At 42.6% G+C, this 12,257-nt stretch overlaps 1 long non-coding RNA gene across 6 annotated transcripts in view; it reads right to left on the minus strand.

Annotated features, from left to right (window-relative positions):
• LOC129483471 (uncharacterized) overlaps positions 1–12,257 on the minus strand; it is a 122,822-nt gene that overhangs the window by 91,429 nt on the left and 19,136 nt on the right. For 2 of the 6 annotated variants that reach the window (XR_010114099.1, XR_010114097.1), the window contains exon 3: positions 4,709–4,813. The exons of the other annotated variants lie outside the window; for them this stretch is intronic. This is a non-coding gene — a long non-coding RNA (uncharacterized lncRNA). The remainder of the gene's footprint in view (positions 1–4,708; positions 4,814–12,257) is intronic. 6 annotated transcript variants of the gene reach the window in all.

The raw sequence follows: 12,257 nt of genomic DNA on the forward strand, positions 1-12,257 counted from the left end.
CTTGAAAACACAGTGACATTTCCTCAAGTAAGACGAAGATGGAGTTACAAATAAACTGGAACTATGAAGCCTAGAAAAGGAACTATAAAGGCGGATCTACAAAAGATCTTTAGACTACATGCAGATTTTTACTCAAAAGATGTTGCTGGCTTTGTCCTCTAGCTGTCAGCAGAAACACATACAGCCCTGTACAATGATGGACATGCCGCCGCCAAAGGAGAAAGATAAAAGCCTTGCTTTGGGGACACCTGACTTGACATGCTGATGAGTAAGAGAACAACAAAATCATAAGCAAGATTTAAAGATGATATTAAAGAAAACGCCCTGAGAAGGTAGTCAACAGAGTCCTCTACAATAATGGGTAATGGGCTATTTGAATCAATAGGATTTAAAGAGACTCAAATGGAAAAACAATGTTATTTTAAAGTGTTCTTTTCTGGGCATGATAATAGAAGACATAGAAGAAGAAAAATGGTTGTTCTGGTCACTTTTGCTCAATAACGACCCTGCTACCTTCCATTAGAGTTGAGCACAAAGTTGGAAAATTAGTTTCTCAAAGCATGACTTGGTTTTACATTAGAAATCCAAAGTAATAAGAGATACCAAAACAATCTATCCATTGCCTATTCAAAGGTTCTACCTTTTCCATAGGAAGGGACTGGCAAGAAAAGATATTTTATTTTCAATATCAATTTTGCCTGATGTATTATTCCTTGGTTTTATAAACAGCAGCAACAGGATATCATTTAAAGCTACCCTGAAATACTCCTTCTCTAATGCATCAGCGCCCTGTGTCTGGACAGTGAATATCTGTCAAGTGAAGAGTCCCATGCATTGAAGGAGATTGGTAGTCCTCATAAATGAACGCTGAAAGGAAGTGTGATGTGTGCCAATCTATCATAACCACTGGCCTCCAGGTGGCTCACCTGCTACTCAGGGGGCCAAGTGGCAGAAGAAGCCACTTCAGTTCTGCTCGAAGCTAATGCACACCCTCCAGTTCCCATGTCCCTGGGTGGGCAACACCCTCAATATAAAAAACAATCAAAAACTACAATACTACATGTAGTATAGTATACTATGTAGTATGTATGTAGTATGTACATGTAGTACACTACATCACCTCTAATCAGAAAGTGTGCAGAAAGCACATCTACCTGCATGTGCGTGGACTGGGAAGGAAACGTTTAAGTGCATTTGTCACCAGTTTGTGCTGATTTCACCCCTTCACAGATGGGGGAGATGAGCCTGACTCTGGCTGGGAAGCCTACCCACAGTGGGTAACAGGGTCCCTACAGAGGAATCAGATGGCCTGGAGAGTACCAGTCAGGCCCCAGCTTCCCTCTGCCTTTGGCCTGATAGCCTGGCATCTGCTCTGGAAGTGCCTCTGGAGACTCTGCCTCCAATAGTGTGGGATGATGCGCAGACCTCAACCAGCCTCCTCACAGGGGCCAGTCCCATGGGGGCTGCCCAAGCAGGCACCAGGACCTCACAGACAGACTGCACCTATGCTTCCCCCTGCAAGACCACCTGTCTCGCAGACATGACATAGGCCGTGAGAAGACAGGGGATCATGCCTAGGGTTCCAGATGCCTAGAACAAAAGGCAGAACCCATGGCAGGTCTAGACAGAGTAGCAGGGAGTTTAGGGAGGGGAGGAAAGGAAAAATAATGGTGTCTCCTTGCCATCTAGCACTTCCATCTTCTCTGGCTTAGAGGCAGGGAGAAACCAGATAGTGTTTTCAAAGGTACAATAGAGAAGATGGGCCCCTCCCCTGGAGGCAGCCCACCTCAAGTCCTGTCTTCACCCCATAACTACCACAAAAAGAGCAATCTTGGCCACCGTCTACTGAGTGCTTGCCAGCAGCTGAGTGTCTTCAGGACTTCACAAACCTTGTCATGTTCAATCCCTAGAATGCTGTGAGGTGGGTACTGTGAGGAGAGAAGAGGAAATGGGGCTGAAGGAATGGTGAAGGGGCTCGTCCCAGCTCCCAAGGCTGGACAGGGCAGTGCAGATACTCCATCACCAAAGCCCTCACTACTGTGCTGAACTACAGAACTGGAATCCTTAGGGTGAAAGAGGGACCACACAGCTGGTCAGAATGCTGGGGTCGGCTTTGTGTAGGCTCCTGCTTGTCCTGTCACAAGTTAACTCTTGTAGTCAATGGGGAAAAATGAATTATTACGCTAGATCATGGTCTCCCAGTGTTTTGGATATGCATGCCACTTTGAGACACTTAAGGATTCAGGCAAAGAAAAACAGCAGAGATAGAGGGATCAGAAGGAGGGACTGAGGCTGTGGGTAACAAAAGCCAGGAGAGTGTGGTCATATAAGGAGGTTAAGAGAGTCAGTGGTCATGGCTCGCCTGCACTTAGCTTGCCTGCACTTAGCTCTGCCCTGACTGCTGTGGGACCTTGAGCCAGTTACTCAGTGTCACTGTGCCTCGGTTTCCTCATCTGTTCAATGGGAACGATACCTCATGGGGTTGCCATGAGGATTAAATGTTTTGACTTAAAACTGTAAGTTCTTATTAACTTTTAGCTGTTACCAGATAGACTGGATAGTATAGCAATTTATTGAATAAGATATTTTAAGAAAAAGATCATGAAACCTATTGTACCTTCTTTGCCTCTGCAATGGTGCTCATCCCATTTGTTAGTCTGGGTTCCCCCAAGAGCACTGCCTACAACAGTGGCTGGCAGGCAGGCAGTTTAGCAGGACTGGGGACAGGAGAATGGGATGGGGGAGGAGGTCACGGAAGTACAGAAGGCAAGACTGGGTTGGCTGCCACTCTGGGTGACTGGACTGGATCTTACAAGGACAATCTGGGGAACCTAAACAAATGGGTTTCAGAACTATCAGTAGAAGATGAATGGGGAAAGTAGATCTCTGCCAGCCCTCACTGGAGAGGGTCCTACTCCAGGGTGATGGCTAGCACAGGGCAGGAAGTGAGAGGCAGGAATAATTCCTCCTGGGAGGGCACCCCTGGTTGTGCCTGAGGGAAGCTGCCAGAAGCTTCCGGAAGCTGCTTATAACTAGGTTCTGCAATGACTACAAGCTGAGAGGCTGCAGTGGTGCACAAAGGTGTCCAATATGTTCACTCGACAAATGCTTACTAAGCACCTACTGTGCTCCAGGTCGGCGGGGACACAGCAGAGAACAAGACAGGCAACGTGCTGGCTCCTTCCTCCACTGTCACAAAGGGAACAACCATTAAGAAGTAAGCCAATAAAAAAGGGAATTTCAACTGGGCACAGTGGCTTGCATCCGTAATCCCAGCTACTGGGGAAGGTGAGGAGGGAGGATTGCTTGAGGCCAGGAGTTCAAGACAGGCCAGCCTGAGCGACACAGCGAGACCTCGTCTTTATAAAACAAAAACAGAGTATCTTAGTTAGGAATAAGGTACTTGGAAGAAAATAAAATGGGCTAATGGGGTTATGTGGAAGGCTTCCTTTAGATATAAGGACCAGGAACAACCTCTCTGAGCAGATCAAGTTTGAATTGAGGCTTAAATTGTGAGAATGAGCCAGCTGTGGAGTGCAAGGGGCAAATGCAAAGATCTTGAGGCACAAAACAGCTGGTGAGTTCTAGGAATAACTGGGAAAACAGCCTGGGAGGAACAGTGTCCTGAAGGAGAGCAGGGAGATGGAGAAGGGCAGGCAGGGGCCAGCTCCTGGAGGACCTCTGAGGAAGCCAAGGTAAAGAGCCTGGATTTTATTCTGAGTGCCCTGAGAAGCCAGTGGGAATTTTTAGGCAGGGGAATTACATGATCTGGTTGCTCTGCAAAGAAGTAGAGCAAGATAAGAAATAGGGAGATGAATAACTCTCATTTTTATAGGTCAGAAATGGCCGAATTCACTGGCAATTTCATACAGCTCAACCTGATTCCAGTTCTACTGGACTGTCATTGTGACCAAGAGCAACATCCTAAGAATGTTGGGCCTGCAACCACAATGGTATCTTCCAGGAAGGAGTCAGGGAGCATGTCTGCTGAACTAGGAAGAGAAATCCAACCCTCCAGGTAGCTGGTGGTGGAGGCATAACAGGAGGGGTCTCACATGGCCCTTTAACTCCCACAGCCCAGAGGAAATGATTTCTCAGTTACTGCTTCCCTTCCACCACTTTCCTGGCTGCTGGGTTACTCATGCTGTGCCAACACACAGCGAACTCCCCTTCTACATCCCTGGCAACACCAGGTTACATGCTCAGACGCGATACAGTGGAGGAAGGACCTCAACAACACTGCTTGCCTCCCTTGCTCTTGTTTCTCCTACTACCTCTAGCTTGCTTGGAAGAAGGGAAATTCTTCAGGACAGGAGAAGGGGATCTGCAAAAGAGGTGACTACAGTGTGTAACTAGTGTATCTGTTCCATATAACTAGCTTCCCCATCAGGTCCCTGTCTTAAGGATTTTGGAGTTAAGTAAAAGGCAGACTGGTCAATTTCCAAGCCTAATTTAGCACTCAGACCAGATTGGCACACATTCTTATTTTCCTACCCATCCACATTTTACTTAGGTGCATATGACAGTTCTGCAATGGTGTGAAGGTTATGCTATAATATATGCATGAGAATATATCACAAAAGTTTATCTTTGGGCTGCGTAACCACATCTAGCATCCAGTGTTTGCCATGCATATTTAGATATTCCACGATGCTACTATTACCACTTAATTTCAAAAACCATAAGCTGTCTAATAATTAAATAATACCTTGATGCTATTGTACACTTTGATTTTCATGTTGTAATCCTTGAAGCACAGAGGAAAAGCATTTGTTTTACTCCTCGGTCGCCTGGAGACTGTCAGGGAGAAATCCTGTGTAGGGGAGAGACAATGAAACCTCATTGCAAGTCAAGTCCCTCATGAGTCATTATTGATTATCAACCAGTAGGGCACTGTATTTGGGATAAAATTTGAAGAAAGGGTAAGAGGATTTTTCCTTGAATCTGTTAGAAACTAGTTACTGAGGGCCTTTGGGGCTTCCTGGAGCAGTTCTTAATTTATTCTTTCCAAGATATGTCGGGTTTGTTAACATTGGTCAATCATCTAGAGTAGCAAAATAGGCCACTGACCTGAAATAAAGTGCTTAAAATATGTAAATTACATAAAGAAGAAACCACTAAGGTATTTTACGGTCTCTCTGGAACAGAGTTTTGCGAAACACTACCCAAATCAGGCCCTTTTCAAGTACATAGAAGACATAGTTCTTTTGGGGAGAGAATCATCCTGATCCCCAAATAATAATGTTAAAGTGAGACCACAGACAGTTTTGACTAAAAGGTGGCTAGATGTCAAATACTGGCTACAAATGGAGGTCCACTCTACCAGCGTGGGCAGGTCTTTTCATTCCATCTAATTTCTCAGGGAAATTCAAGACATCCTAGTGGGGTAACAAGAATGCTCCAGGCCCACACACAGCCACTAGAAGAATTCCATCTTACTTTTGGCCACATTTAAAAATACAATGCATAGATTTGTGTATCAGTAAATACCTACACATATAATTTCTAACACTCCACAGTAATTTCATTCCCAACCTCACCCTTGATAAACAAGGAATGATCACCAGCATCTACAAAGTAGAAGGGACTTTCCCCTGCTTCTTGATTCAACCACAACAGACCATGAAACAATACCATTGCTTGGGTATAGGCTTTTCTATTAAACAGCTACCTTTTAATTATTCATCAAAATGAGGAAAGTATTTTTGTTAGAGAATCCTTGAACCAACAGTTTGACCTCAAAGTCAAACCTCAAATAGGAGGTTTGTCTCAAATGTTTCTGATACTGAGAGATAGTCCACTTTGCTATTTTTCCTCAGAACAGAAGCCTAAACAAACAAACAAAAATGCTTTTTAATGGTCAAGAGTTTCTGGTAGACAAAAGGTCACTTTCTAGGTTAAAAAAGTCTCAGCTAGTGATCTGAAGGGTAATGGTTTGTAGTGGTGTTTTCAAAATTCCATTATAGTCTTTTACATGAATTTAAAATGGACTTCACGAACACATGCTCTCCTGGGTTACTATTTAACGAATGTGTTTACATGAATGTATTTTGTAGGACCACGAAAGAATTCAGACCATCAGTAAAAGACTGTATATATACACACCATAATCATCCCCAGGGATTTAGTGCCAACTCTTACCTACAGTAAACAAAAGGCCATGTAGACACAGTGCCACTAAAGGTGGGGCAGGGGAGTGCGTACTGTCTGCTCACTCAAAAATTCACATTTCAAGGCACAATATCTCTTTGCTCAGGATGCAGTCAGCCCAGCATCACTTTAATTCTTTCATTCCTTATATTCTCTGTGGTAAGTTTCTACTATCCTCAAGACCTCAGAAAGATCTATGTACTGCTTACTAGGCTAAATGTATTATTGCTGTGTTAAGTCGTTACACATTCCTTCCACATGTGATACATCAGTGCTGTAGTTCGAAGACAAAGGTAACGTGCCTTCTATAAAACAGGCACAAAGACACCAAACACACTCCGTATCTACATGCTAGATTTTTTTCCTTAAGCTTAACAATTACATTCCAACTCATATCTACTATCATTACTCTTAAAAATCTATTCTCACACCATCTGCAATAATGTCAATTCTACGATTACTTTTCAGCAGACGATAAAGGCATTTCAAAATTTTTTATAGTAAATGTACAAAATAAAAACAACTAAATGTTCTGTCTTCTTGTTTTTACTTAATCACTCCAACATGAATATGATACCACCAGGAAAAGCGTATTTAAGAACTGAAGGAAAAGAAAAGCTTTTTGGCCCTTTTTCATGCCGGTTACTTACAAGTTATCGATCTGGGGTGGTTTCTCTCTTGCGCTCTTTCTCATAGAGGCAGATGCTTCATTATTCTCATCCTAATGGCTGTCATTTCTATCCATAGATTAAATCATATGTGTATATATGCATATTATATTCATCTATTTAATATATAATATAAATTCAAAGTATATGAAAAATTAAGTGGCTTTGTTAAAAGTGATAGAAGTATATCAAGTAGAATATGCAAGTTTACAGAAAACAGGAACCCAGAACAAATGTTACTGTACTTTAGTTATCCATTCTTACATAGCTCCTTCCTCTAAAAATATAATAAATGCATACATTTTCTAGAGTTAAAAATCAGAGTAGTATTTCACACAGTAAAATTTCTATTGTTGTTAGATCAGTTATTTCCATAAAGGAAATTTAGAATAATTTCATCAACAACAATATAAATATCTTTTGTTAGAAGCACATTTTACATCGATTAGAACCGGTTGGGTTGAGCAAGCTTTTAAAGTACTGACACTAAAAATAGGTTTATCGAGATCTGTAAAGATATTTTTGCTAAGTGTTCACTGGCCTAAAAATATCTTTTAAAAACAATTTAGATAATTTAGCTGAGGGGTTCATATGCACATATCGACCCATAGGCTGTGATTTCCTGTATGACAAAATAACCTACCAAATTAGTAACACAATCCAGGTCAAGTTTACAGGCATAATAGAGTTCCTGAAAAATAACAGAGTCTGTGGAGATGATTTTTTTTTTTTAATGATGGGGTTGGGTATGGATGGATAGAGGGATATGGAAGAAGAAAACCAAAGTTGAAGAATAAAATAACGATATAGAAAACACAGTTGAAGGGATGTCTCCCTGTTCACTGTGGTATTCTTTGTAATGAAAAGACAGCATTTATTTTCATGTACCTTGATGGGAGCATACCAGTGACTATCCCACAGACATAACATCAATCCCAGAATCATCCCTAAACTGAAACAACACACCTCACTGTCCAATCTTTACAATACACCTCAGTAGTATTTACCTGTCAAATGTTATTTAAAAAAAAAAAAAGCTATGTGCTTTATAAACACAAATATTTATTTCAGCGATTCCTCTGGGAAAAAAAAATATTCCATTCCTAATTAGCCTTCCACAAAACAACAAAGTCAATGGTCACTAGCTAGAAAATGTAGCGGGGTGCACGACAACCTTTGTCTTTCATGCCCAGCAATGAACATGCCTGCGAAGTGCAGACGGTTCCCATGAATTCAGGGTTCCCTAATTACTAAAATAAAACACACTTCCTACATAAATCAATAAATCAGCCTGCAATGGCAAGACGGCCAGCCGGTTACTACACAGAATGAATATGCATGGGCACCACCTCCTAGGAGAGCCTCTGTGCGGGACCAGATCACCAAATCCGAAAGGACAGTTGCAGGAAAGCGGCAGGCAATGCCCCGTGAGAAATGACACGTAATACACCCGCAAGAGAAAATGCCCCGCAAAGAAGTCGGGGGAGGGGGCGAGCTCAGCCCGCAGGAGCTCTGGTGAGTGTAAAAACGACCCCTTACCTTAGGGAAGGGGAGGAGCAGGCGGCCGGCAGCCGGGCTTGGTCCTCGCGCCGCCCGTGCGCATCCGGCCCGGAGCGCACAGGGGCAGCGGATGCCGGAGGCCGGCCGAGGACCACGCAGCCCGGTGATCACCCCGAGGAGCGCGACTCCGTTACTTACCCTGTCGGCGTTATTAATAGATGTTAATGGCTCCGTTAGATTGAGGAGAAACCTCTTTCTTTTTTGTCATATGAAAATTCCAAGTTAAAAAAAAAAATCCCGAGGTGGCAGTGGGCTCCTGGTACAGCGGATGCGAGTCCGCACTCCGCCCCCAGTCACCGCTACACTCCTCACCAGCCCCCAACTTGCTGCAGCGGGGGCCAAAAATCAATCCCAAGCCGGGAGCGCTCGGGCGCGCAGGCAGACAAAGACTTCCTACCCCGGGCAGGGCCGGAGTCTAGCTTTGCTTTGAAAGCTGTAACCTGCAAGTGGCATTACGAGAAAGGGTTCCTACATGTTGTTTTTCTCCAAAGGTTCCTTTTATGACACCTAAAATACCACAGTCCTGACATTGTCCCATGATAGGGGGACAGTCATGCCCCATGATTCTCCAAAAAAAAATTCCCAATCCTCCTATGCCAGACCAGAATGTGCCTGGCAGTCTCCTGGGCCCCCCAATACCCGACACCCCATGATCTTTCTTGACGCATGCACTCTCCTGGCGGCTAGTCCCCAAACATCTTCCTCAGCCCAGCCACAGAAGAGCCTTTAAAAGCCCCTTGGGTATAGGGAGGGAAGGAGGGAGAAGGGAGGGAGAAGGAAGGAAGGGGGGAAGGAAGGAGGGAAGGAGAGAGGGAGGGAGGGAAGGAAGAGAGGGAGAAAAGGACTCCCTTCAGTCCATTCAGAGGTCTTATGTTTAACATCAATCAACTATCACTGCTTTTAGTTTGAAGACAAACTGTTTTATGAAATGGGTAAAAAAATTAAAAAAAATAGAGTTTGGACATATAGTCTGAATACACTCTTAGCGGGAGAAATACAAAGTGTGACTGTGCCGTACTCCTTGGCTCAAGGGTCATTTAACCCTAGATGGGCCGAGACCATCTAGGTTTGTCCTACACTGACATCCAGCAAGTCCTGATATGTTGGTGACTGAAGCATCCCACATCACACATCTATGGAAGATTCAACTAATATTTGCTGGAAAAGTGTGTATTCATTCAACTCTATATTAAGAACTCACTGATTTTGAGTCTGTGATGAATAAATCTGTGTAGGCCAGCCTAGGTGGGGGAAGAGTTGACTTCCAGCTTTCCTGATAATCAGGGTCTTCCACACTTGTCTGGGAAGGCCCCCTAAGCTAATGGCCTTTGTTTCTTCAATATGTCTTCCAGTTCTAGGTCCAGCAATTATTTGTTAAGGGAACTTTGTAGTTAATATATAATCATGCTAAACATACCTGTTGTGAATCTTAATTATTTTAATTACCTTTTTCTATTTCTTCTTATTCATTCAAAATTATATATGCTTTTCAAAAGTAATGAAACGCCATTTGTACAATGCTATCTTTCAATAAATCAGATGGGACTTCTTACCATGATTCTCAATCAGTAAGAATTAATGGCATATTATCTATTGATGTTACAACTGAGAACACAAATGAGAGAAAAATTGGGAATCTCACTAGAACCTCAGAATAGTTTGCCCAATACTTTACTCTTGCTCTTCTTTGTCCGTGGGCACCATGCAGAAGGATGGGATAAAATGTGATAAAGTTTTAGAATAATGGATATTTATAGAGAGACACATATACTTTACAACAGCCAGTATGCTTTTTCTTTTTTAATTGGCTTTTAATGAGCAGCTGCAAAAGTTCAAGAACAAGCTATTAACCAACCACTTCAGGGTCTGCTTTATGAGAAATGTGATCTGCCTGTACAATCCAGAGCTCTGCAAATTCCAGTAAACTAGAGGCAATACAGTTTTAAAAATAAATCAATAGGCCAAAGTAATTGCATTGGGGCATGCATGTCTTGGTAGGTGAGGGTGGTGGTAGAGGAAGGCATATTGCAATTCACCTTCTTATATGCAGATAAAGAGCTGCAGCTGTTTTCTTGGTTTTACCAAAAGAATGAAAAATGTCATTAGTTCTTTCAAGACAAATGCAAGCAACTGGCTTTGTTGCTGTTTCTCTCTCTCTCTCCCGCCCTCCCTCCGCGCTTTAGAGAAAGGCTGCCTTAAGATTGCAGCAGCGACGGAATCACAGGGTCTGGCTACATTAGCAGAATCACAGACAGCACCAGGGTGATGTCTTCGCTCTCCAGCTCTCTAATTATTTACCCAGATCAAGCCTGACTGCTGGAAAATCAGCTCTCTCCAGGAGGTAACCGAGCTGAAAGGTTCTTTTCACTGAGAAATGATGGGCTGGTGGCTGGCATGGAGCCTACAGGCCAGTGAGCCCTTGTGGGCAGTACCATGAATACCCAGGACCACACCATTTTCCTCAATCGTTTCCAGGAAAGTATCGGTCAGCTTAAGAAAATTAGGCAAGAGCAGATCTGTGGTGCAGACAACACACAAAGATTGAGTCCCTAGAAGACACTGTCCTAAAAATTAATTTTGTGAAGTGAGGAGAGGAGGCCTGCTGAGATTGTTGGTATTTTATAGCTGGAGCGTCCATTTAAAGTCCCTATAAGCAGACAAAGCAGATTGCTTCATTGTCCCCACTTACGGGTGCTGTTTTCTCATGCGGGTCTCCTGAAAACAGAGAATGTTCAGGAAGCATTTACGTTCTTATTTGCTAGAGGTTTTATAAAAACAGAAAGCCACCAGCACTCTGGCCGCTCACAAGCTTCCCCAAAGCTTTGGGTCACTTCCCAAACTCCACAGAATAAAACATTTTTAAAAAATCAATTGAAATCAATCAATATCATTTATATTTGTCCATTTCTAAAAGCTTTGTTAGAGGCAACACTTAATTTAAATGCTTTCCACTTTCTTATTTGCTTTCCTAGAACTGCAAAACTACTGTCAGACATATGCAAATTTTTAATTTATCAGGCCCACGATGGGACGAATCACCTTCAGATTCCTTTATTTTTCACAAACGAACATGGCAGCCAGCGAGGATCTGTTGTGAATGTGTGGACGAGGCACACGCGCCACCACTGCCTTCGAAAGGCGCAATGACAAGGTTCACTCAACAAATATATAATAGGTGGGGGGAAACAATATATGTATTTTCGGTTGGCATTTCAAATTATGCTGTGTTTATTCTAATGTTAAAATCAATTTGTATTCTCCACATACACAGCCACCTCTTAATAGTACATTTGAGAATTCTTTTTCCTGCTTCCCGGTCAGGACTGGGATTCAAAATCTGCCGTGGTTGATTAGCTTGCTGATTTTTAAAAACAAATTTTCCCTTTAAAAATAAATCCCTCTTTTGGGGGCAACTAACGTTCTAACTTAGACCTTGGGAAGCTGTGGAATTTTATTCCTGTGTTCAACATCCAACCAAACTGCTTCCCTTCAAGTACGACTGGAATTTGTAATATAATCATCAAATTTCTATCATGAAACATTTGCATCCATATTGAAGTGTCTACATTCAAGGGAAGGGGCTCAAATTCATTTAGAAAGTAACTAATGTGGGTTTGCTAAAAGTGTATATCAAGCTTCCTATTAGGCACTATAGGAGCACAGCAAGCGTTCCACAGAACAAAATATTAGCAGAAGAAATAACAGAATTTTGAAGACGGTATAAATTGAACCAGGTAGGACTACGCAGTCATCCCTTATTTCTAGTATAAAAATCACTCCCCAGCTGTCTTGAGATGCCATTTTAAATATGGAAAAGTTCATCTCAGTGGGAGGAAAAAAAGAAAACACTTTACCACATCTTATGTCAATAATTTTTAA

This window comes from Symphalangus syndactylus, chromosome 1 (genome assembly GCF_028878055.3).
Source record: "Symphalangus syndactylus isolate Jambi chromosome 1, NHGRI_mSymSyn1-v2.1_pri, whole genome shotgun sequence".
NCBI classification, from domain to species: domain Eukaryota; kingdom Metazoa; phylum Chordata; class Mammalia; order Primates; family Hylobatidae; genus Symphalangus; species Symphalangus syndactylus.